The sequence below is a fragment of the Notechis scutatus genome, chromosome 1 (assembly GCF_049901735.1).
Source record: "Notechis scutatus isolate UNSWTSFEM ecotype Mainland chromosome 1, rNotScu1.2, whole genome shotgun sequence".
NCBI lineage: Eukaryota > Metazoa > Chordata > Lepidosauria > Squamata > Elapidae > Notechis > Notechis scutatus.
This window is the reverse complement of record NC_142009.1, coordinates 129,318,850-129,342,633: the sequence shown is the minus strand read 5'-3', so window position 1 is coordinate 129,342,633 and position 23,784 is coordinate 129,318,850.

Below are 23,784 nucleotides of genomic sequence, written 5' to 3'. Positions count from 1 at the left end.
CTTTAAGGTTCAGTAAGGTAAAAATATAATATTGTAAATTAGGTTGTGGATATTATTCACACACAATCCTTTTCTCAATAATATTATGTATGAATTATATAATTCATACACAATGTTTCCCTTTCTGGGATGCCTTCTATTTCTGCAATTCTCTCCTGGGAAATCTGCATACTTCCTCTCAATGTCTGACCTTTTATTTAGTTTCTATCTGCATTAGCTGCATATTATTTTATTTCTGGACTATTTTTTCAGTTTTTGTAAAAATACTAGAAAGCAGCAGAGAAAAAGTAAGCACAGAGTACTATAAGGCAGAAATCATCTCTTTATCTAACCCACAGGCTAAAATGTATGCATTTTTGTAAAATTGATAGATAGCTTATACACACATATTGACTGTAATCAATCATCATTAAATATTATTAGAAAATTAATCTTTAGATTACTCTATAGCTTAGCATTCTGAAGGACAGTAAAAGCTTTAATTTGATATAACTGTACTAAAAACTGGAGGTCAAGGCCACTCACGACATTCCTTTAATTGGCTACTCTGATAGGTAAGGATCTAAATTTCAAATGACTCACTTTCCTTTATTAAGAGCATGAAAAAAGACTTAGGAGTCCTCTGTGTATGTGACAAGGACATAAATCATTAAGTAATGTGAAAGTGATGAACAACAAAGTAATAAAACAAGTCCAATTAATTGTAAAAGTAAGACACCAAAAATGTGCAGAAACTTGGTTTATAAAAAAACCTAATGAGCAGCAGTATCCAAGTACATTAATTTTGGAACCTGACCTTTGTGAATCAATAGGAATGCTATCTTAAGAAACAGTTAATATTTTATTTTATAAGACTAGATGTCTGCAGTCTTAAGCCTTGAGTTAACGGTGGCATTTTAAAAAATAAAGTGTTCTTAGTTATTACATTGAAGCAGAAGGATAAGTCGTGCTTCTGAGCACATCAGATAATGCTGCTATTATTATTATAGGTGATTGCAAAATCAGCCAGATGTTTAGAATGAATTTGACTTTTGTATTCGTCTATTGAGACCTTCCCAAGGAACCAAGGACAGATATTGTTGTTTGATGGTGTTAAAGGTATTGTTGCAGAATGTGAGCAGTTCCAGGTAGGGCTGCCTTTTGCAGTTGACTGAGGCCAATGGTATTGAAATGGTGCTGCAGATGTTTTGGGATTGCATCCAAAGCATCTATTACTATTGGTACTATTTTTTTTTTTTGCTTTCTTTTGCCACAGTCATTCTATTGCTATTTGCAGGTCTTTGTATTTGTGATCTTCTCCAACTTTTTCTCTTCTTTTGCTGCCCCTTGAGGTTGACTCAGCCTTCCATCCTTCCGAGGTGGATGAGGACCCAGATTGTTGGGGGCAATATGCTGACTCTGTAAACCGCATAGAGAGGGCTGTAAAGCACTGTGAAGCGGTATATAAGTCTAAGTGCTATTGCTATTGCCCCTTGGTACTACAACACCCACTATCCAGACTTTTTTTATCTTTCTTGTGGGCAATTGTTATGTCTGTAGTATTATGTGGCACACCCTTGTCAGTTTAAATTCTAAAATCCCAGAGTACTTTAGCTTCTTCATTATTGTGTAAAATCACAGCTGCCCATTCTTAAGATGATGATGGCATCAAGTTCTTTGCAAGCACATAGGATATTATATATGTATCAGTGTAGTATATATGTATATCCAAACAGCATAGTTGTTTGTAATTGACAGGTGAAAATGTTGTCAGTGTGCTGATTTTCTAAGTGCTGTCCAAGATATTTTGGGATGATAACACTGGGACTAACATGACCTGTTTATGCCATAATCCTTCAACTTCAATTTTCAAATCTTGATAATCCTCTCCAATTCCAAATATCTTACAATGTTTTAACCTGCTCATTTTCAATTTTTTCAACTACACTGCTCAAAAAAAAACCAAAGGGAACACTTAAACAACACAATGTAACTCCAAGTCAATCACACTTCTGTGAAATCAAACTGTCCGCTTAGGTAGCAACACTGATTGACAATCAATTTCACATGCTGTTGTGCAAATGGAATAGACAACAGGTGGAAAGCAGAGGCAGTTGGCAAGACATCCCCAATAAAGGAGTGGTTCTGCAGGTGGTGACCACAGACCACTTCTCAGTTCCTATGCTTTCTGGTTTGGTCACTTTTGAATGCTGGTGGTGCTTTCACTCTAGTGGTAGCATGAGACGGAGTCAACAACCCACACAAGTGGCTCAGATAGTGCAGCTCATCCAGGATGGCACATCAATGCGAGCTGTGGCAAGAAGGTTTGCTGTGTTTGTCAGCATAGTGTCTAGAGCATGGAGGCGCTACCAAGAGACAGGCCAGTACATCAGGAGATGTGGAAGAGGCCGTAGGAGGGCAACAACCAAGCATCAGGACCTCCGCCTTTGTGCAAGGAGGGACAGGAGGAGTAATGCCAGAGCCCTGCAAAATGACCTCCAGTGGGCCACAAATGTGCATGTGGCTGCTCAAACGGTCAGAAACAGACTCCATGAGGGTGGTATGAGGGCCCGACGTCCACAGGTGGGGACTGTGCTTACAGCCCAACATTGTGCAGGATGTTTGGCATTTGCCAGAGAACACCAAGATTGGCAAATTCTCCACTAACATCCTCCAGCATGACCGGTTTGGCAGTGGGTCAGTAATGGTGTGGGGTGGCATTTCTTTAGGGGGCCACACAGCCCTCCATGTGCTCGCCAGAGGTAGCCTGACTGCCATTAGGTACCGAGATGAGATCCTCAGACCCCTTGTGAGACCATATGCTGGTGCGGTTGCCCCTGGGTTCCTCTTAATGCATGACAATTCTAGACCTCATGTAGCTGGAGTGTGTCAGCAGTTCCTGCAAGACGAAGGCATTGATGCTATGGACTGGCCCGCCCATTCCCCAGACCTGAATCTAATTGAGCACATCGGGGACATCATGTCTTGCTCCATCCACCAACACCACATTGCATCACAGACTGTCCAGGAGTTGGGAGATGCTTTAGTCCAGGTGTGGGAGGAGATCCCTCAGGAGACCATCCACCACCTCATCAGGAGCATGCCCAGGCATTGTAGGGAGGTCATACAGGCACTTGGAGGCCACACGCACTACTGAGCCTCATTTTGACTTGTTTTAAGGACATTACATCAAAGTTGGATCAGGCTGTAGTGTTTTTTTCCACTTTAATTTTGAGTGTAACTCCAAATCCAGACCTCCATGGGTTGCTAAATTTGATTTCCATTGATATTTTTTGTGTGATTTTGTTGTCAGCACATTCAACTATGTAATGAACAAAATATTTAATAAGAATATTTCATTCATTCAGATCTAGGATGTCTTATTTTTGTGTTCCCTTTATTTTTTTTGAGCAGTGTATTATTTTCCACATGGCTAAGTTGCACAACAGTCATAACTTTTAGTGGTTGTTGACATTTAAGCATTCCTCCCTGAAAATTTCCTTCAAAAACTGCAGCCATGTGTCCTTATGATGCCACATGTAGGAGGACCTCCATGTCTTTTTACCCTTTTTTACTATTCCATTCAAAAGGTTTTTGAACATCAAGTAAGATGATTTTAATATTGTACTGCTATCTTACATGTTGTTTTATTTGTTGTCTTAACTGTGTTTTCTGAATTTATTTTTTGTTAGTAAATGTGTGTGTATGTTCTCTACTTATGAAGCACACAGAAAATGAAATCCATACATTATTTTGTGGTATCTAACATTTAGAATAGAATAGAATAGAATAGAATAGAATAGAATACTTTATTGGCCAACTGTGATTGGACACACAAGGAATTTGTCTTGGTGCAAATGCTCTCAGTATACATAAAAGAAAAGATACATTCGTCAAGAATCATCAGGTACAACACTTAATAATAGTCATAAAGTACAATAAGCAATCAAATCATACTAGGAAACAGTCAATATAGATCGTAGGATACAAGCAACAAAGTTACAGCCATACAGTCACAAGTGGGAGGGGATGGGTGATAAGGAGTGATGAGAAGGTTAATAGTAATAGTAGTGCAGACTTTGTAAATAGTTGGACAGTGTTGAGGGAATTATTTATTTAGCAGAGTGATGGCTTTCAGGAAAAAACTGTTCTTGTGTCTAGTTGTTCTGGTGTGCAGTGCTCTATAGCGTTGTTTTGAAGCAGTTTATGTCCGGGATGTGAGGGATCTGTAAATATTTTCACAGCCCTCTTTTTGACTTGTGCAGTATACAGGTCTCAATGGAAGGGAGGTTGGTAGTAATTGTTTTTTTTTTTCCTGTGGTCCTAATTACTTTCTGAGGTCTGTGTCTGTCTCGTTGGGTTGCAGAACCAAACCAGACAGTTATAGAGGTGCAGATGACAGACGACTTTAATCTTTATGTGTGCACTATTTAATATTTCGAATAGGCACATCAATTCCCTGAATGTTTTCTGGGGAGTCAGAGATAGGATTGAGATCTATTTAATTTTTTATAAGCTTTGACTGATTTTGGACTTGTCAATCCCATATGAACAATGTTAATGCACCCTTCCTCAACTTTATATTATAGACCAAATCTGCCAGGTATATACATCATATTACAAGCTATGTATTGAATTGCATGGAATGTATTACTTCTAAATAATATCAGGTAAGAAATTCTAGATAGAATTGAGAAAAAGATGGTCTTCTAATTCCCCTTCAGTTTCCACAAGGTTTTTCTGTAGCATCAACCTTGAGATCAAGTCCTGCCTTCTCTATGCTCATCGCTAATACCAAGAATACATTTCCGTTGCACTGAGGAAAGTAATATTTTGTGGATATTTTGAAAGAACATAATATATATTTTAAAAACTTTTTAAAATTCTTAATATCTGTTAATATTTCATTTCATTACTTCTAATTATTGCAATCTACATGGCACTACAGACATATATAAAAATGTAAAACTAAATGGAAATTAAAATAGCAAATGTCCAGTAAGTATATTAGGATGGAAGGTAACGTTTTCTACTCATTTTTAAAGCAGAAAATTGTTAGAATTTTAAGAACTCCTTTCTAATCTTTTATCTTACTTTTCACATTGAAGGACAAAACCATAGCCACTCGAAGATTGTTTTGTTCTATTTTCACTTCCCCCCCAGTTGTATAATCTGATAGCAGCATTATGCAGCATAGCCTCTAGGAGGCAGAGGAACATTAATAAAACTTAATTGCCTATCTTGGTAAGAAATTTCACTCCTATCTCAATTCCATTTTCTGTTTTAGTGTTTGTTATCAAATTGTGTTGCAATATCATTATAACTGCAGCAACAGCAATAATGAATTGCCCAAATGTAAACAATGCTGGAGAATTTTATCAGGAGCCTGTGGATATTTCTAAAAGCCTCACATAATTATAAAAGATACTTCTAAGAAAATTTATGAAGTCAGCAGTGGTTCTTTCATGTATGAAAACATAAATGAGATCCAGATACATTTTTCTAATGTGCACATAGTCTGAATTTTAATTTTAAACAAAAGACTCTTGTTAGTATTTCCAATGATTAACTTAAAAATGACACCAGTAAAGTTTTGGTAGAACAAGCATTGAATAGGCAGCTACAAAGATTGACTACAGTATCTGCCCTTTATTTTATTTTGTTTGGGAGTAAATGAAAGAGTGTTCCCACTCAACCTAAGCAGTTCTGAGTTTGATTCATGCTCAGATGAATAATTATTTGAGAATTTTAGACACTAAGCTGAAAAAAAATGTGCCAGGATTTGCCAGGGGTTCCTAAATTCTTTCCCCCACTCCAAAGCAGGAAAAAATTGATCTAGCCAGGATTATTTTTTCCAATCATCTATAGCATGTGAATTTTTTTAAAAAAGGAAGAACAATGACCAGCAAACACTTCTCATCAATTTATATAGGTTTGTTCATAATTACATTATTTGAATCTATTCTGTCAGACACTAGTTCATCTTAATGCTTGTGAAGTTTTGCTAGTTTTCATTTTGTTTTATTGATGTGAAGATAATTCTTGCTTGAATATTGGCCCTCCACTGTGATATAATTGGATTAATTAAATTAAAATATGGGGTTTAGTGAGATAATGGATGCTTATTTTAGAAAGTGATTCCTTCCTACTATGTTAATGAAAGCTATGATAAAAATTTGAATACCATCATTACATTCATTGATATAAACAATTGCTACTTGATATTAAATATACCTTCTATACCAAAGGCTATGAATAGGTTGAATTTTTGGATGAAATTGATAATTTAGCTAATTTTAGTCAGTTTTTTAAACTGAATATTGGAAAAGAAGCTGCTAATTCTAGACTTGCTCTGGAAATAATGAAAATAATTCTCCTGGGTCTTGCAGATGCACAAGTAAAACAATCAATCAGAATGGAGCTGGAAGAGAACCTAGCGGTCTTCTAGTCCAACCCCCTGCTCAAGCAGGAGACCCTATACAATTTCAGACAAGCGGCTGTCCAGTCTCTTCTTAAAAACCTCCAGTGTTGAAGCACCCAGAACTTCTGAAGGCAAGCTAGTCCACTGGTTAATTGTCCTCACTGTTAGGCAGTTTCTCCTTAATTCCAGATTGCTTCTCTCCTTGATTGGTTTCCATCTATTGTTTCTTATCTTGCTTTCTGGTGCTGTTTTGAGGGAGTCAAAATGTGCAAAATGATAGGTAGGAAATCATGATCGAAGTCTTGCCCTAGGGTTTTAGTCACAATGCCACACCTGCAATCTTCCAAATATTGATTCTCCCTATTCAATTCCCTACTCTGTGCTTGATACTAATCTGGTTTAATCTAGGCTACCTTGTGGAGACATAATACTGAATTGGTTTACTCATAAAAACCCAAGGCTGCATTCTTGGAGACCTATTCTTCTTTGCTCAGTGGGATTTTCCAAAATTGTGTTTTTATGGTGGTCTCTCACAGTTTTGTCTTCTGTGGTATTTAGTATATGCACAAAAGTATGATCAGAAGGTATGTATTGTGGAATAATTTTCCTTAGTGCAGGAAATAAAAATGTATGCCCAAATGCATGTTCCATAAATAATTGAGAATGTTTTTGCTTCTGTAAAAGAAGAAAAATACTCCTCAAATTTCTGTTACTGACATTATTGCCAATAGAAAGAATATAAAAATATAACCCAATATAATCTAAATATACAGATGGAATTGTGACTTAGGCAAAGTGTAATGTTTACATTTTTAAAATCTGTATATTATATTTTGAGGTGCATGTGATAAGAAACTGGTATCTAAAGCAGGACAGAGACTCTGGAGCTACACATAGGTAGAATGGGTTAAAATGTTTACAATTTTGATAGCACCTCATACAATTTGATGTTGTATAAGGCAAAGTTTGAATCACTGGATATTCCAACACATTTAGAATGCTGGCTGCCACATTTAGATACAACTGCTATAGTTTTAGAGAATGAATTAAGAAAGTAAAAATCAACAGATTTTATCAATCTATAGCTCCTGAATAGAAGAAGTGCTAGATACAGCAGTATAATAAGTTGTATGTAATATGTTCAAAATATTTCATAAATGAAATGAACATTCATAAGCAAAGCAACTGAAATTTGAATAGAAATGCTTCTGATCATATTATTACATAAACTGGCAATTTATCCCACTAAAATAACAATAACAAGTGGATTGTCTAGTAACATTATTGGAACATTTTCTTTCTGAACAGATCCTAACTATCTACCAATATATATAAATGCTGCTTTATATGGATACCCATTTCATAAATAGCAACTCTGGGCAGCTTTTTTTTAATCAATTAAAAAATAACAGCTGCAATAATATACATAAAGTAGCAGCCAAAAACAGCAACGATCACAACCCAAAGAAGCTAACCCGTCCCCTTTAATTTCCCATCCCTCCCATGTTTAATGCCTTCCAGAATATTAGTAGTGTTCACGCCAGTTGAAGCTTGCGGAGAAAAGCTCTGCCTACTTGGGTCATGCAAATGACGTTCTTTAATAGATGGGAAATGGAGCATTGCTCCTTCTGCTAGACTTATTGGAGTGAATCTAACAGAATCCCTATTATTAATAATAGTGACATAAAAGAGTGTACTGCAATGCTGATTTTAAAGTGTCAAAATAGGACTGTGAGACCCAGATTCAAGTGTTCATTCAGACATGAAGCCTTTTGTTGGGCCAGTTCCTATGCTTTAGCCTACAGGTGAAACTCAAAAAATTAGAATATCGTGCAAAAGTTCATTTATTTCAGTAATGCAACTTAAAAGGTGAAACTAATATATGAGATAGACTCATTACATGCAAAGCAAGATAGTTCAATTTGTCATAATTGAGATGATTATGGTTGACAGCTCATGAAAACCCCAAATCCATAATCTCAGAAAATTAGAATATTGTGAAAAGGTTCAATATTCTAGGTTCAAAGTGTCCCACTCTAAGCAGCTAATTAAGCCATAACACCTGAAAAGGGTTCCTGAGCCTTTAAATGGTCTCTCGGTCTGGTTCAGTAGGAAGCACAATCATGGGAAAGACTGCTGACCTGACAGTTGTGCAGAAAACCATCATTGACACCCTCCATAAGGAGAGAAAGCCTCAAAAGGTAATTGCAAAAGAAGTTGGATGTTCCCAAAGTGCTGTATCAAAGCACATTAATAGAAAGTTAGGTGGAAGGGGAAAGTGTGGAAGAAAAAGGTGCACAAGCAGCAGGAATGACTGCAGCCTGGAGAGGATTGTCAGGAAAAGGCCATTCAAAAGTGTTGGGGACTTTCACAAGGAGTGGACTGAGGCTGGAGTCAGTGCATCAAGAGCCACCACACACAGACGGATCCTGGACATGGGCTTCAAATGTCGTATTCCTCTTGTCAAGCTGCTCCTGAACAACAAACAATGTCAGAAGTGTCTTACCTGGGCTAAAGAAAAACAGAACTGGTCTGTTGCTCAGTGGTCCAAAGTTCTCTTTTCTGATGAGAGCAAATTTTGCATCTCATTTGGAAACCAAGGACCCAGAGTCTGGAGGAAGAATGGAGAGGCACACACTGAAAGATGCTTGAAGTCCAGTGTGAAGTTTCCACAGTCTGTGTTGATTTAGGGAGCCATGTCATCTGTTGGTGTTGGTCCACTGTGCTTCATTAAGTCCAGGGTCAACGTAGCCGTCTACCAGGAGATTTTGGACCACTTCATTCTTCCTTCCACAGACAAGCTTTATGGGGATGCTGACTTCATTTTCCAGCAGGACTTGGCACGTGCCCACACTGCCCAAAGCACCAAACCCTGGTTCAATGACCGTGGGATTACTGTGCTTGATTGGCCAGCAAACTCGCCTGACCTGAACCCCATAGAGAATCTATGGGGCATTGCCAAGAGAAAGATGAGAGACATGAGACCGAACAATGCAGAAGAGCTGAAGGCCACTATTGAAGCATCCTGGTCTTCCATAACACCTCAGCAGTGCCACAGGCTGACAGCTTCCATGCCACACCACATTGAGGCAGTAATTGCTGCAAAAGGGGCCCAAACCAAGTACTGAGTACATATGCATGCTTCTACTTTTCAGAGGTCCGATATTGTTCTATGTACAATCCTTGTTTTACTGATTGCATGTAATATTCTAATTTTCTGAGATTGTGGATTTGGGGTTTTCATGAGCTGTAAGGCATAATCATCTCAATTATGGCAAATCACGGGTTGAACTATCTTGCTTTGCATGTAATGAGTCTATCTCATATATTAGGTTCACCTTTTAAGTTGCATTACTGGAATAAATGAACTTTTGCACGATATTCTAATTTTTCGAGTTTTACCTGTAAATGGTATGTGTGGATAAAACTGCCCCATTGAGCTCCTGGAATGTAGATGGATAAAGCAAACCAATAAATAAAGAGTCCACTAGTGTTGAACAGCTATAATAAATTTGAAATAATAACAATAATTCCCTGAGAAAAGCACTACTGTGACATGATTGTGGGACTTGCGTGCTCTGAGGGAAGTGAAATACCTAGCAGAGATTCAACACTACTGGAAAGATCTCATCACAAGAACCAGGTGAAGAGTAGCTTTCCCATAAACAAAATAATTTACAGATGTAATTTACAGAACCTATACCAGAATGGGTTGTTGCCCAGGTCAACCAGGACTGCACTAGGTGTTGGAAACTATAGACAACTGTTGACAAATGGGCTACAGGACTGAACAAATAGGGCCAGCAGCTGCAGGCCTACTGGAAGAATACCTATGGGAGGGCTATCAAATGCGCAACCTGCAGGCCGGATACATCATGCGCTGCCCACAACCCAGCCCAGTTTAGTGAGAGCAGGGAAAGTTACAATATGTCACAGGATGCTACCGTGACAATGCGAGTTTGACACCCCTGATCTATGGCAAACATACAAAGACTGAAAACAAAGAAATGATGATCTGTTATTATAATTAAGTCCAACAAGAAGAGGATATTTGAAACAAATGCACTAGTTCTAGAAAGAATAACATCTAGAATCAGAAATAACAGAACAGAGGCTAACAAATCAACTTCTATTTATAATATAAAATAAAGTACAGGTAGTCCTTGACTTACAGCAGTTCATTTAGTGATTGTTTGAAGTTACAACGGCATTGAAAAAAGTGACTTATAGCTGTTTTTCACACTTATGACCATTGCAACATCCCCATGGTCATGTGATTTTTATTCAGCTGCTTGACAACTAACTCACATTTATGATGGCTGCAGTCTCCCGGAATCATATGATCTCCTTCTAGGACAGTCAAGAAGATCAGCAGATATGAAGCCCGGTTTGCACAATTTCCAATTTCAATCAAATCACAAATGTTTTTACCAATCCATCAAATGGGGAGACTTCAGTGAATCAGTCAATACCAGACCCCCCAAAAAGCCAGTTCAGTTCTGGGTGCATCTGTGGCACAAATCAGACAAAGAAAACAAAAGTGCAGCTTGGTTAAAAGAGATGGATCAGAATAAAAAAGAAGCTGAAATGAAAGAACTTGGAAGATAAATTGGCAAGGAAGATCAATAAATGATCAGCACCAAGTGAAGATTTTTCTTTGGTTGAAAAATCTTCATTGCCATCAGTTTAACAACATATCCCAAAGACGTGAAATTGAAGATTAGTTAACATCTGTCAAAATCTACCTGCTAATGAAAAAGCCAACAAAAGGGGCAGCCCCAAGCAACTATGGGCCTATTACCTGATTAACAACAACTTTCAAATTGCTAATTGGTGTGGTAGTTGATGCAGTTCAACAGCATCCAGTTAAAAGCAAGCCCTTTCCAGCAGAGCAGAAAGGAAACTGCCCAAACAGCTGAGAAACAAAAGGTCAGCTCCTAGCTGACAAGATAGTTTTGGAAAACTGTAGGAGAAAGGAGACCAACCTGAGTGTAATTTGGACTGATTAAATCAATAGAAATATCAGAAGCTTTGTGCAAAGATCAATGGCCAAATAGAAGCAAAGATGCTGGTCAGTGGTGATAGACTAGGAGAGGTTAATATCAAGAAAGCAATGCTTCAAGGAAATTCACTCTCACCATTACTGTTTGTCATTGAACTGATTCCTTCATAAATAATATTGAACAACTGAGATCAAGGCTAGCAAACTTCAAAAATATCTGGCAGGGTATCCGACCTCTTTTACATGGATGATCAGAAGCATATGTTTCATATGAACATACGAATGGAAACATAGTTTATATGAAACATATGAAACATGAGCATATACACAGACAAGATATTGCAGTGAAGTTTGGACTGGTACACTCTTACCATTGAGACAAGGAAAAGATAGTGAAAATCAAGCCGTCCTATGTAAATAACATCAAGACACTGGATGAAAGTGATCACTAAAATACCTGGCATCCTTCAAGCTGACAACATCAAGCAAGAAGAAGATTAGAAGTGAATACAGAATAACAGAGTTGGAAAGCATCTTGGAGGTCTTCTAGTCCAACCCCTGCTCAAGCAGAAGACCTTATACAATTCGGGATAAATGGCTAAACAATCTCTGCTTAAAAACTTCCAGCGATGGAGCATCCACAACTTCTGGAAGCAAGGTGTCCCACTGATTAATAGTTCTCACTGACAGGAAAGTTTTCCTTAATTCTAGGTTGGACCTCTCTTTGATAAGCTCCCATCTGTTACCTCTGCTCCTACCCTCAAGTGCTTTAGTAGAACTTAAGATCTTCCAAATCTTAAATTTAGAGTTTAAGTTTACATTTGGAAGATCTTAAAGTCCAATCTCAATGGAGAAAATACCATCAAGGCAATTAACACCTGGGCAATTCCAGTCATTAAATACATAGCTGAAATAGGGACTAGTTTCAAGCAGGACGAAAAGCCCTGGATAGGAAGATCCAAAAAAATAATGACAATGAATCATGCCCTTCATTCACACCATGAGCACAGTGACATTGACAGACTCTACTTACCCAGGAGCATAGGTGAACATAGAATGTTGCAAGTACATTACACAGTTGAAGAAAAAGGGGGGGGTGTATTGGAAGAAAATCTGAATGACAGAGAGGACGATGCACTGAAGTATACCCATACCAGGAAAGCTTATTGAATATTGGAGAAATCAAACTAGCCCAGAAAAAAAGCAAAGAAGCTGAAAAAATAGTGGATTACCTAGCTAGCTGCTGCAAAAATATCACAAAGACTCACTTTAAACAATGGCATGACAAATAGCAAACAGATAAGCACTTGCCACATAAGACTTAAAAAATTCTGATAAGAAACATAAAAAAGCCTGGCTAGTGAATGCTGGAGATAACTACCTGAAGACAGCAAAACCGAAGAGAAAGAACTGGAGAAAATCATAAAATATAAAGACCTACAAATACAAGTAGAATGACTATGGCAAAAGAAACCAAAGATAGTATCAATAATAATAGGAATCTTGGATGCAATCCCAAAATATCTGGAGCATCACATGAACACTACCGGTATCTGCATTTACAAAATAACCATCAGTCAATTGCAAAAGGCAGCTTCACTTGGAACAGCTTACATCCTGTAACACAGGGGTGTCAAACTCAAGGCCTGCGGGCCTAATCTGGCCTGTGGAGAGCTTAGATCTGGCCCATAGAGCCACCCTGGAAACAGCAAAGGACCAGCCCAGAGTGCCTCTGCCAGCGAAAATGGAGATCCATTTTCACTGGCAGAGGGTTGCAGGATGCCGTTGGATCTAAAAATGGAGCTCACAAGGGGCACAGGTATTCGTTTTTGCTGACAAGTTTCGTTTTTGCTGACAGAGAGTTGAAGGAGGCCGTTGCAGCCAAAAACGAAGCTCCGGACCCCGTTTTTGCTGGAAGAACACTTGGGCCCCAACAGGAGCCCCTGACATGAGTCACATCAAGCTGGCCACACACACCCTGGCCACACCCATCCCAGCCCCCAAGGACAAACACAACCATGATGTGGCCCCCAATGAAATCGAGTTTGACACCCCTGCTATATCAATACCTTTAATGCTATTAAACACAGCAAACCATCTGCCTATCCCAGGTACTTGGAAAGACTTGATATGTGGATAAAAATGCCAAATCTGGTCTCTATATCTGGCTGACTCTCCAGCTAACCATAAGAGTAATAATGTGTATAAGACTTCCTCTTCAAAATCACTCAAATGTAAACTACTTTAGCACTTTAAGGACCAAAAAATTTATTCCTGTAATTTCCTGAACTAGTATAAAGCCTAAAAGGATTTTAGTAACATGCTTTTGTAATGGCTTTCTACATATATTTACAAAAATCAATACTGTTTTCCTGCCATTTTATATTTTATTTAAAGAAAAAATAGGTGCTACAGAAAGGTACTCTTAGGCTCTCTTGAGTAAGACAAAATTGGCTTTTCGCCTTAACTAGTTACTGTCACAGCAGGAACTTCATTTAAACTGTCAACAAGTTCATTTCCTTCCCTTTGTTCCCTGAGTGCTCTGCTTTATAAACATCTGACAGCATAATGAAGTTGTTTTAAAATTCTGAACCACCTTGAAATCAACCTTGTCCATATGCAACAAGACTTTCCTTTAACTGCATTTGCTGTGTGTTACAAATATACCCCTCTAAAAGAAGTAAGGAAGGAGGAAAATGTAAATATTCCAGTTTGTGTTGCCCGAATACTTGTCTCAACAACACTAATTCCTTCATGTTTTTAAACATATACATACATGCATATATATGAAATACACATTACACTGATAAAGCCATACTGTGAAGTCTGAAAATATTAATAAATAATACATACTAACAGTATTTTAGATCTGGACTTTCTGAGTTTTTCTGCATGGAAATTACAGACCAATCTCCTTATGCTGCATCACCTGTAAAGTCATGGAATCAATTATTAACCAATCCATTATCCTCCACTTAGAGACAAACAACCTACTCTCTAATAAACAATTTGGTTTCAGAAAAAAACTATCCTGTAATCTGCAACTCTTACACTGCAAAAACATATGGACTACACAACTCGATCAGGGCAAAGCAACAGACGCAATCTACATAGACGTCTGTAAAGCCTTTGATTCAGCGGTACACGACAAACTACTACTAAAACTAAAATCTTATGGTATCTCTGGACACCTACATAACTGGGTAGAAGTATTCCTGTCAAACAGACAACAAATGGTCAACATTGGGAGCGTCCTATCAAATTCTGTACCTGTCAACAGTGGTGTCCCCCAAGGCAGTGTTTTAGGACCAACTCTCTTCATACTCTACATAAACGACCTCTGTGATCATATTAAGAGCAACTGTGTTCTCTTCGCTGATGATGTAAAGCTATTCAACACCACAGACAATACTACTACCCTACAAAAAGACCTTGACTATGTATCAGAATGGTCAATCAAATGGCAACTTCAAATCTCAACAAATAAATGCTCTGTCTTACATATTGGCAGAATAAATCAGAAAATAAAATACAAGCTAAATAGTCAAGACTTTGTTGAGGATCCAAACTTTGTCAAGGACCTTCAGGAACTCATCTCTAATGATCTAAGTGCTAGAGCCCACTGTAACTATATAGCCAAAAAGGCATTAAGAGTTGTTAATCTAATCCTACATAGCTTCTTGTCTGGTAATATCACACTACTAACTAGAGCATACAAAACATTTGCTAAACTTATACTTGAATACAGCTCTGATGTCTGGAACCCATATCATGTATCTGATATTAACACAATTGAAAAAGTCCAGAAATATTTCACAAGAAGAGTTCTCCGCTCCTCTACTCATTGCAGAATACCTTATGCCACCAGACTTGAAACTCTAGACCTAGAAAACCTAGAACTATGCCGCCTCCGGTCCGATCTAAATATAGTATATAAAATCATACATTGCAATGTCCTACCTGTCAATGAATACTTCAGCTTCAATCATAACAATTCAAGAGCACACAATAGATACAAACTCAAAGTTAACCACACCAAACCTGACTGCAGAAAATTTGACTTCAGCAACAGAGTGGTCAATGTTTGGAATACTCTACCTGACTCTGTGGTTTCTTCCCCAAACCCCAAAAACTTTAACCTTAGACTGTCTACTATTGACCTCACCCCCTTCCTAAGAGGCCTGTAGGGGGCATGCATAAGCGCACCAATCGTGCCTACCGTCCCTGTCCTATTGTTTGTTTTTTTTTCTTATAAGTATCTATCTCATGTATTCAAAACTATATTTATTCTTATACCTGTATCTTTTTTAAAAAAAAACAAATTTTATTAATTTTACAGACAAACAAAGCATCATTAAACATTAAAGACATTGAACCTCTTTCCATTATAAATTTTACAAGGCAAATAAAACATTGTTTTATGCAATACAATTCTAGTATATCCCATTTCCACTTAAATATTTTTTTAACAAATTTCTCATTATTTCTCTTTACTCTTATTCAATTACATTTCTTCTATATTTATCCATTTTATACTCATCATATTCATATTTCCCTCTGCCTTGTTTACAAATATTCCTCTCGCTTTCTCCCAAGGTTTTATTAAATCTCAATCAGACATACACACACAAAACACAAAAACATAAAACTTCTTTTTAAAAAGTAGCTTGGCCCCGGATTACCTCTCTTTGTATGGACTTCAATTAAATTCATGTTCAGTTTATATGCCATTACCTATCTTATTACCCTTCTATATCTTTATTATAACTTCTCCCCGCTTTCCACTCTTCTTAATTCTATTTTATTTATTTCATCTTAATTTAAATCATTATATTTATATCTTTTGTCCATTCTTTTCAATTATCCATTTATCTCATTCATATTAAAAAAAAAAAATTTCTCCTGAAATCACCAATCAAAGTATGATGCCTTTCCATCGCTCCCCTACATTAACATTTAAGGTAACACCTAATTCCCTATCCAATTCTGCTTAGTACATTCTACTTACTAAAATAGTAAATCCATAAAGTAATTAAATATATAATTAAACATTAAATCTCATAGCATTCCAATTATCTATTTCAAAAACAAATACCATAATAATAAGTTCATACAAACATCCACACAATAGTCAATTAAACTCTATACTTAAACTAAATGTTTTAGACATTCCTTTTAATATTTTATTAAATCTTAAAATCTGTCATTATTAAACCTTTAATATTTTAATCTTTACTTAAGTAAAGATTAAGTAAGTAAAGGTTATACCTGTATCTTGTAAGCGATTGACAAATCAAATAAAATGGAAAAAAAAAAAAGTAAAATTGGTAACTGGATGCAAGGGAGGGAGGGATTGTCCATATATATTTCAGATAGCTGGTTTCTGTGAGCAGAGAGCAGAAACTGTCTCTGCAGCCATTTGCAATCAGCTTGAAGTTGCAGGTTCCATCATACTTTAATAAATGCAGCCCATTAGGACCCAAGGTTTGACCAAATCTCATTTTTTAAAATCACTTTGGAGTTTTACTTTCTTATTGCTGTTCAAAAACTGAAAAAGCTTCAAAGTAACAAGTGTATAAGATGCTGGGTCAGATTCTATTCGGTCTGTTTAAAACAAAAGAACATCACACCTTTCCAGCTTTGTAAAATCTTTATTTTGTAATCTTTTGTAATATACAGTAAAGAGGTGGTTTTAGTGTTCCTTTAGAAATGCTAAGGCTTTGTGAAACTGATTTAAAGAGTGTGAAGTTAATTAGAAAGAGCCTCTTGTGTAGGAAAGCTGTCTAGTTTTACATACCAATTTTTAAAACAAAACCTTGAAGGTCGATTACCAGAGCACAAGATGGCTACTTTAAAGGAAATATTTGATTTATGAGTCTGTGGAGTGCTTGAAATGTTTAACTCTTTACTGGAATCAGAAGTTACTATTGAAGATGAACAAATCCCTCTGGAGAAAACTAAGGTGGATTTCCTGGATTTATAAATGTACAATTGGATGATCATTTAAAAATGGAAAAGGTTTTGTGGGTTACCATTTTAAATTGAAACATAACAGATGTATTGGAGTTACTTCCTGGAAATTACAAGTATACTTGAAAGATACTAATTTTGAGGGAAGAGGAAAAGATATAGATAAAAACAGGAGTCAGAATTTTTTATAGACTTAAGGATGGTTGGGAGGAAGAAAGAAAAATATAAAATTAGTTTATCTGATTATGGTTAAAGAGTTATTTCTGATGATGTTGAACCATTGTCTGGATTGGAAAAAGCTTCTTCAGCTCTGAGAAGTTGGATCTTGGACGAGAAGCAAAATATTTTCAAAGAAAAACCAGAAAGTCCAGTTGCCTCATGAAAAAGCATATTTGGGGACAACCATGACTTCCTGGATGACTGAGAATCTCCATAGACTCAAGCTTATGTTCAAGTTCACTGATGGTTATGCACATAGACCATTTCCCTATTGCCTCATCCTCAGTAACTTCCTAATGGGAGGTTTTCTTGCTTCCAAAAGTTGGATTATACTAGCAATGATTAATGTCAGATCATATAGCTGAGCTGGCCTAAATCTGTGGGATGTATATATAGTATCATCTCAAAGACCAGTGGTGGTAATTTGCAGGCTCCATTCTGATCCCAGTTGCAGAAAATCACTGATAAAAATTTATGCCACTTTAAGGCAGAAAGCATATTAAAAAATGCTTGAAAAACATCTATGTAGGAAGAATGAGTGAAGTATAAACAAATTAAGATTTATGTATTTATGGCTAAAAAGTATGGAATGCATCAAAATATGGTTTTTGGTTTTAAATATTGTTTTAAAGTACATAAAGTTTTCATACCTATAAGGTCACTGCAGGTACATTTAATGAATGATTTCTTTGCAGTAAGTAAACCTGTCAAGTTGTATTAGATAAAATGAAGAGCTTCTGTTAGATGACTAACAAAATAAAACATCCCATGACGTTATTAAGAAATGACAATTTAACCAAGCAATTTTATTCCATTTTAGACATTTGACTTAATTAAACCGGTGCAGTCATGAAGTCAGTCATGACCCAGTCTAAGTAAAATATAATCATATCTGAAAAGCATGAAATTATGCTGACTATAAGCATTACTTCACTTCTTGACATCTATTATGGCCATTCAATAACCTAATTACTAAAAATTAAATTGCAGAATACAGAGTACAGTGAAAATCATTTCAAAGTGAACTCAAAAAATTATTAATTGGCTGTGGTTGAGTTGCATTAAATAGCTATAGACTATACAGAATGTAACATTGATAGGTAAATAAGTTTATAATTTTTGAACATTCTTTTCTGATCAGAATTCATCAAAGTTAGTTGTTAAAGAACCACAATATTCTGAAACAGGCCTAATTCACTGCTGTCAACCACCCAGGCAAACCAGACAGGAAGCAATACTAATTTTACTTTACTGTAAGGCTACATTTACAGAATTTTGCAAGTCTGAAAGCACAAACTTCCTGTTGCCACTTTTAGCTGATGCATTAGAGTGAGTCCTTCCTAAATTTCTTTCTCTAGCTCCTGTGATTGCTTCCTAGTTTCCTGGGCAGTATCTCTCTCCGCCCCATTGCTCAAAATCATCCACACATTACATCTCCATATAGGATGCTCCATCCAGAAACAGAAATATAGGATATGACTTATTGGTGCAGCAATAGTCTCTGTATAATATTTTACATATTTATCATTTCATTTATTTGAATTATGACATCTGGATGTTTCACAAATTACCTTTTGGTAATGCACATGAAATATTGCAAAAAACCTTGAAAGTAATACAATGGTTAGTCTATTCTATTCCAATGCAGTATGTATTTTCAGAATTTTTAAATGTTCAGAATTTAAAATATTAGGTACACAAAAATATATGTCTAGCTTTATTAGCAACAGAGTGAGGGGAAAAGACAATATGAAAGCAAAAAAGCAGACAATTAAAAAAATGAAAATTAAAAAGCATACATTTTATGCATATATATAATGGTTGCAAGGTAACACTATATTACACACTTTCTAAATGAAAGAGGCTCACATGTCCATGACGATACACAGCCAACTCCATATAGGTAAAATAAAAAACAGATGCAAAAGAGATGCTGGCAAAGTGAGATTTAAATTATTATAATAGTCTGGAGTCTCACAAAATTCATTTCCAATTGGCAAACCAGGGCACAGTCACAAATGATCTAAATATAGTCCAAACAAATTTAATCAATATGTAAAAACCCACTAATTTTTGTTTTCGCGGGTACTTACATGTATGGCATTCGGCTTTGTTCGGGTATTTTCCCACATCATTGTAGTTGTTCTTTTAAAGTTGTACAGCGTTTCAGCAGAATCTCATCTGCCATCATCAGGCTTCTGTATAGTGTTCGTCTGTGAGTCAGACTTTTACAGTGATTTCAGATTTAAATTTGGGGCAGCCTATTGCTGTGCCAGAATGGTTTTTCTTCATCCTGATTGGTTGGAGTCTTGGTCTGTGTTTATTGGTCTCGGAGTTTGCTGTGTTCTGCTTGATTGGTGTCTCTAATATCTTCTGTCTGTTTTTTGTATCTTTTTGTATCTTGCTGCCAGCCAATCAAGATACAAAAAGAGCCAAAAACAGACAGAAGATATTAGAGACACCAATCAAGCAGAACACAGCAAACTCCGAGACCAATAAACACAGACCAAGACTCCCAACCAATCAGGATGAAGAAAAACCATTCTGGCACAGCAATAGGCTGCCCCAAATTTAAATCTGAAACCACTGTAAAAGTCTGACTCACAGCACTATAAGCCTGTGATGGCAGATAATTCTGCTGACAACAAAGAACAACTACACGTGGAAAAGCCATATATATATATATATATATATATATATATATATTATATATATATATATATATATATATATATATATATGATGATGGATCAGTTATTGGGTTTTCTCCGCGTAAGATTTGAAGTATCTGAACGTTTGATGAAGTCTCATTCATCATCTTCAGGCTTGTGTCTTCTGCTCTGTGCTTCTCAGGCGGAAGACACAAGCCTGATGATGAATGAGACTCATCAACGTTCTACTCCAATCTTACGGAGAAAACAAACAAGATCCACATACATACCAGAGAACCTCAGAAATATATATATACTTGAGGTTCTCGGTATTGTATGTGGATCTTTGTTTTCGGGTTTTCTCCGTAGATTGGAAGTATCTAGGCACGTTTGATGAAGTCTCATTCATCATCTTCAGGCTTCTGTCTTCAGCTCTGTGCTTCAGGCTTCAGAGCTGAAGACAGAAGCCTGAAGATGATGAATGAGACTTCATTGAAATGTTGCCTAGATACTTCCAATCTTACGCGGGAGAAAACCCGAATAACCAAAGATCCCCTATATATATATATATATATATATATATATATATATATATATATATATATATATATATATATATATATTCTTACGTTTATAGGTATTTATATATATTCAGCTTTGTTCGAGTATTTTCCCACGTCATTATAGTTGTGCTTTTAAAGTTGTAGCAACGTTTCGGCAGAATCTCATCTGCCATCATCAGGCTTCTGTATAGTGTTTGTCTGTGAGTCAGACTAGCACCAAATTTAAAACAGAAATGGCTGTGAAAGTCTGACTCACAGACAAACACTATACAGAAGCCTGATGATGGCAGATGAGATTCTGCCGACAGCTCCATTCAGTCATCAACAAATATTTATACAGTAGTTGGTCTGCTTCCCTATCTATCCTTCCAGTATTGTTAAAGTCCTACCTGGAAGAATCTACATGAGCATTCAAATTGTGTACTGTTTTTTAAATAGGCAAAAATACATTATTGTACTGAATAAAATACCCATTTAAAAACTTAGGAGACAAAATAATGGTGAAGCTATTCCAAAACAGATGTTTAATGACACATAAATAATGTGGGGAGGAAGAAAAACAGCTTGATGATAAAATCCATTAGAACACTTCCATGAGCCTATGGCATAAGACTCAAGCAGACAATTAGGAGAGACTCGGTATATTTTTGCACCTCCTTTCTACCTCAACACCATTCCCCAAGATTTGTGCCATTATTACAAAGGGCTGCTGGAAGAAATATCTTCTACTAGCAAAATTACAGCTGCATGGTTTAGACTACAGTCCCTGCATTTTATTTTCTGGGGTTCTCAGAGTTGCCATCTCCATTATTACTAAAAACTGATAGCACAGTTACCTGCCTTTTTGACTTGGGAAATAAGTCCTAAAATTGAGATATCCAAGTTAAAAAGCAAAGAAGGGTCGTTGGTCTTACCTGATACGCTCCTTCTCGGTGTGCTGAGAGAGAATCCAAAGAATGGGTTAACAATCCCCTTCAAAATCAGCCATAGGTCATGGCCACCATATCCATTCTATATAGAACAACCTAAGAAGAAAATCCTACCATTTGCTCAAGCCCTTTACCAGCACCATCCTACCAGCTGGCAGTCTAGTGGCTTGTCCATGGATACTTGCTATAGTGGTGGAAGTCTTGAATAATTATTTAATAATTAATTATTATTATTACTCAAGTCTTGAACATTCTGCTCCTGAAGAATAAAAAATCTAGCTTTGAAATTCAGAGACCAACACATTTTTTTTGGTACATGAGCAACAGTTGTGATATGTGGTGGCAAACCAGAAATTTGCCTATTGAGAGTACTATAGAGCAGAGGTTGTCAAACTGGCAGCCCATGGGCCAGATGCATCACATGCAGGCCATACCCACCCCAGCTCCCCGAATGGAGAAAACATCACAAAACGTCATAACGGCAACGTGATGCAGCAAGTTTAACACCCATGCTATATAGAGTATTGCCATTTTGCTTTTTTAATTTAAAACTAGGCTATGATAACAACTCATCCAAGTAACAGTTGTGGCCAGAAGATAACAGACCATCAACCTTGAGAGATATAACCTGATCTTGTAAGACATCACTGAAGTTCATTCGATTTTGGTAACATTTTGTGTGTTTCTGAAAAAAAGCCTAATTAAGACACTGGAGAAGCCATGAAAAGATTTCTAAAGGTCTTTCTGTAAAAACTCTCTCTCCCTTCCTCCCTCTCTTTCTCTCCCTCTCTCTCTCTGTATGCATACACATATACATATATATCAAGTTTATATGTATCAAGTCTAAATGTGCATTTTCTCAACAAAAATATACATATTTATTAAAAGTATTTAAAGTGCTTATTTGCCCACTGGGATTGTCATAAAGAAACAAACAAGCAAACAAATAGAGATAACAAAACATTACATCCATATTGTACAATCTGGTTGTCCTCAGACTGATCTGGTATAAAGTTCCAAACCTGGGACTTCAAATGAAAGAAGACAGGCAAAAACCAAAATCAAAATTCTTCTCATTTTTCCCCAGGCATGTACCGTTTCCAGTACTGAGTCAGTCTGTCTGAATGTGTGTGTGTGTGTGTGTACTTTAGATTTTCATCCCATCTTCCTCCAGGAAATCATGACCACTTGATAAAATTGAGGTTGAGTCCTAGTGACTGCATGCAGATAGTTTTCTTAGCAGCATTAAGGAAGCTATTTTGCAGCATCGTTTTCTTCCACCACCATCTCTTATGGACTTCCAAATCTAGACGGTATCCTGGGAATTCCTGATGGGAGGGGAGCTCCAATCTAAGTACTAAACCAAGTACTAAATTCTGTTTAGCCAGTGAGTTGCTGTCACTTAGATTTTTATTAGCAAATACAAAATAACTTGATCAATTCACACAAATTATTTGGGGAAATAAACAGGGTTTGAACTGGAGCAGGATATCCTGAAGATAGTAATTTATGCTCTGATCCCCATCCAGCTGGATGACTACAATGAACTCTAATAGGACTGCCTTCGAAGATGGTCGCCTCTTTCTAGAGCCCCTCTGAAGGAGATATAAATGAACAAATAAATAAATACAGTATCCAAACAATTGCAAGGACAACTCATTAAGTAGAATAACACCTATTTAAAAGTTGCTGCACTATTTGCCAATAAGCTTCTGGGACCAATTCAAAGTTCTGATGATTACCTATATGCACAGCCCTCTCCAATGAAATAGCAAAATCAATCAATCAATCAGAATGTAGTTGAAAGGGACTTTGGAGGTCTTCTAGTCCAACCCCCTATTCAGGTAGGAGACCCCAGACCGTTTAAGACAAATGGCTGTCCAGCCTCTTCTTAAAAACCTCTAGTGATTAAGCATCCAGAATTTCTGGAGGGAAGCTATTCTACCTGTAGCAGTGCCTTCCTATGTGTGATCCATCTGGTCCAATCTAAACACTACGAAAGGACCTCCTAAAGGTCACACCTCCACAGGAAGTATTTTTTAGTATTTAT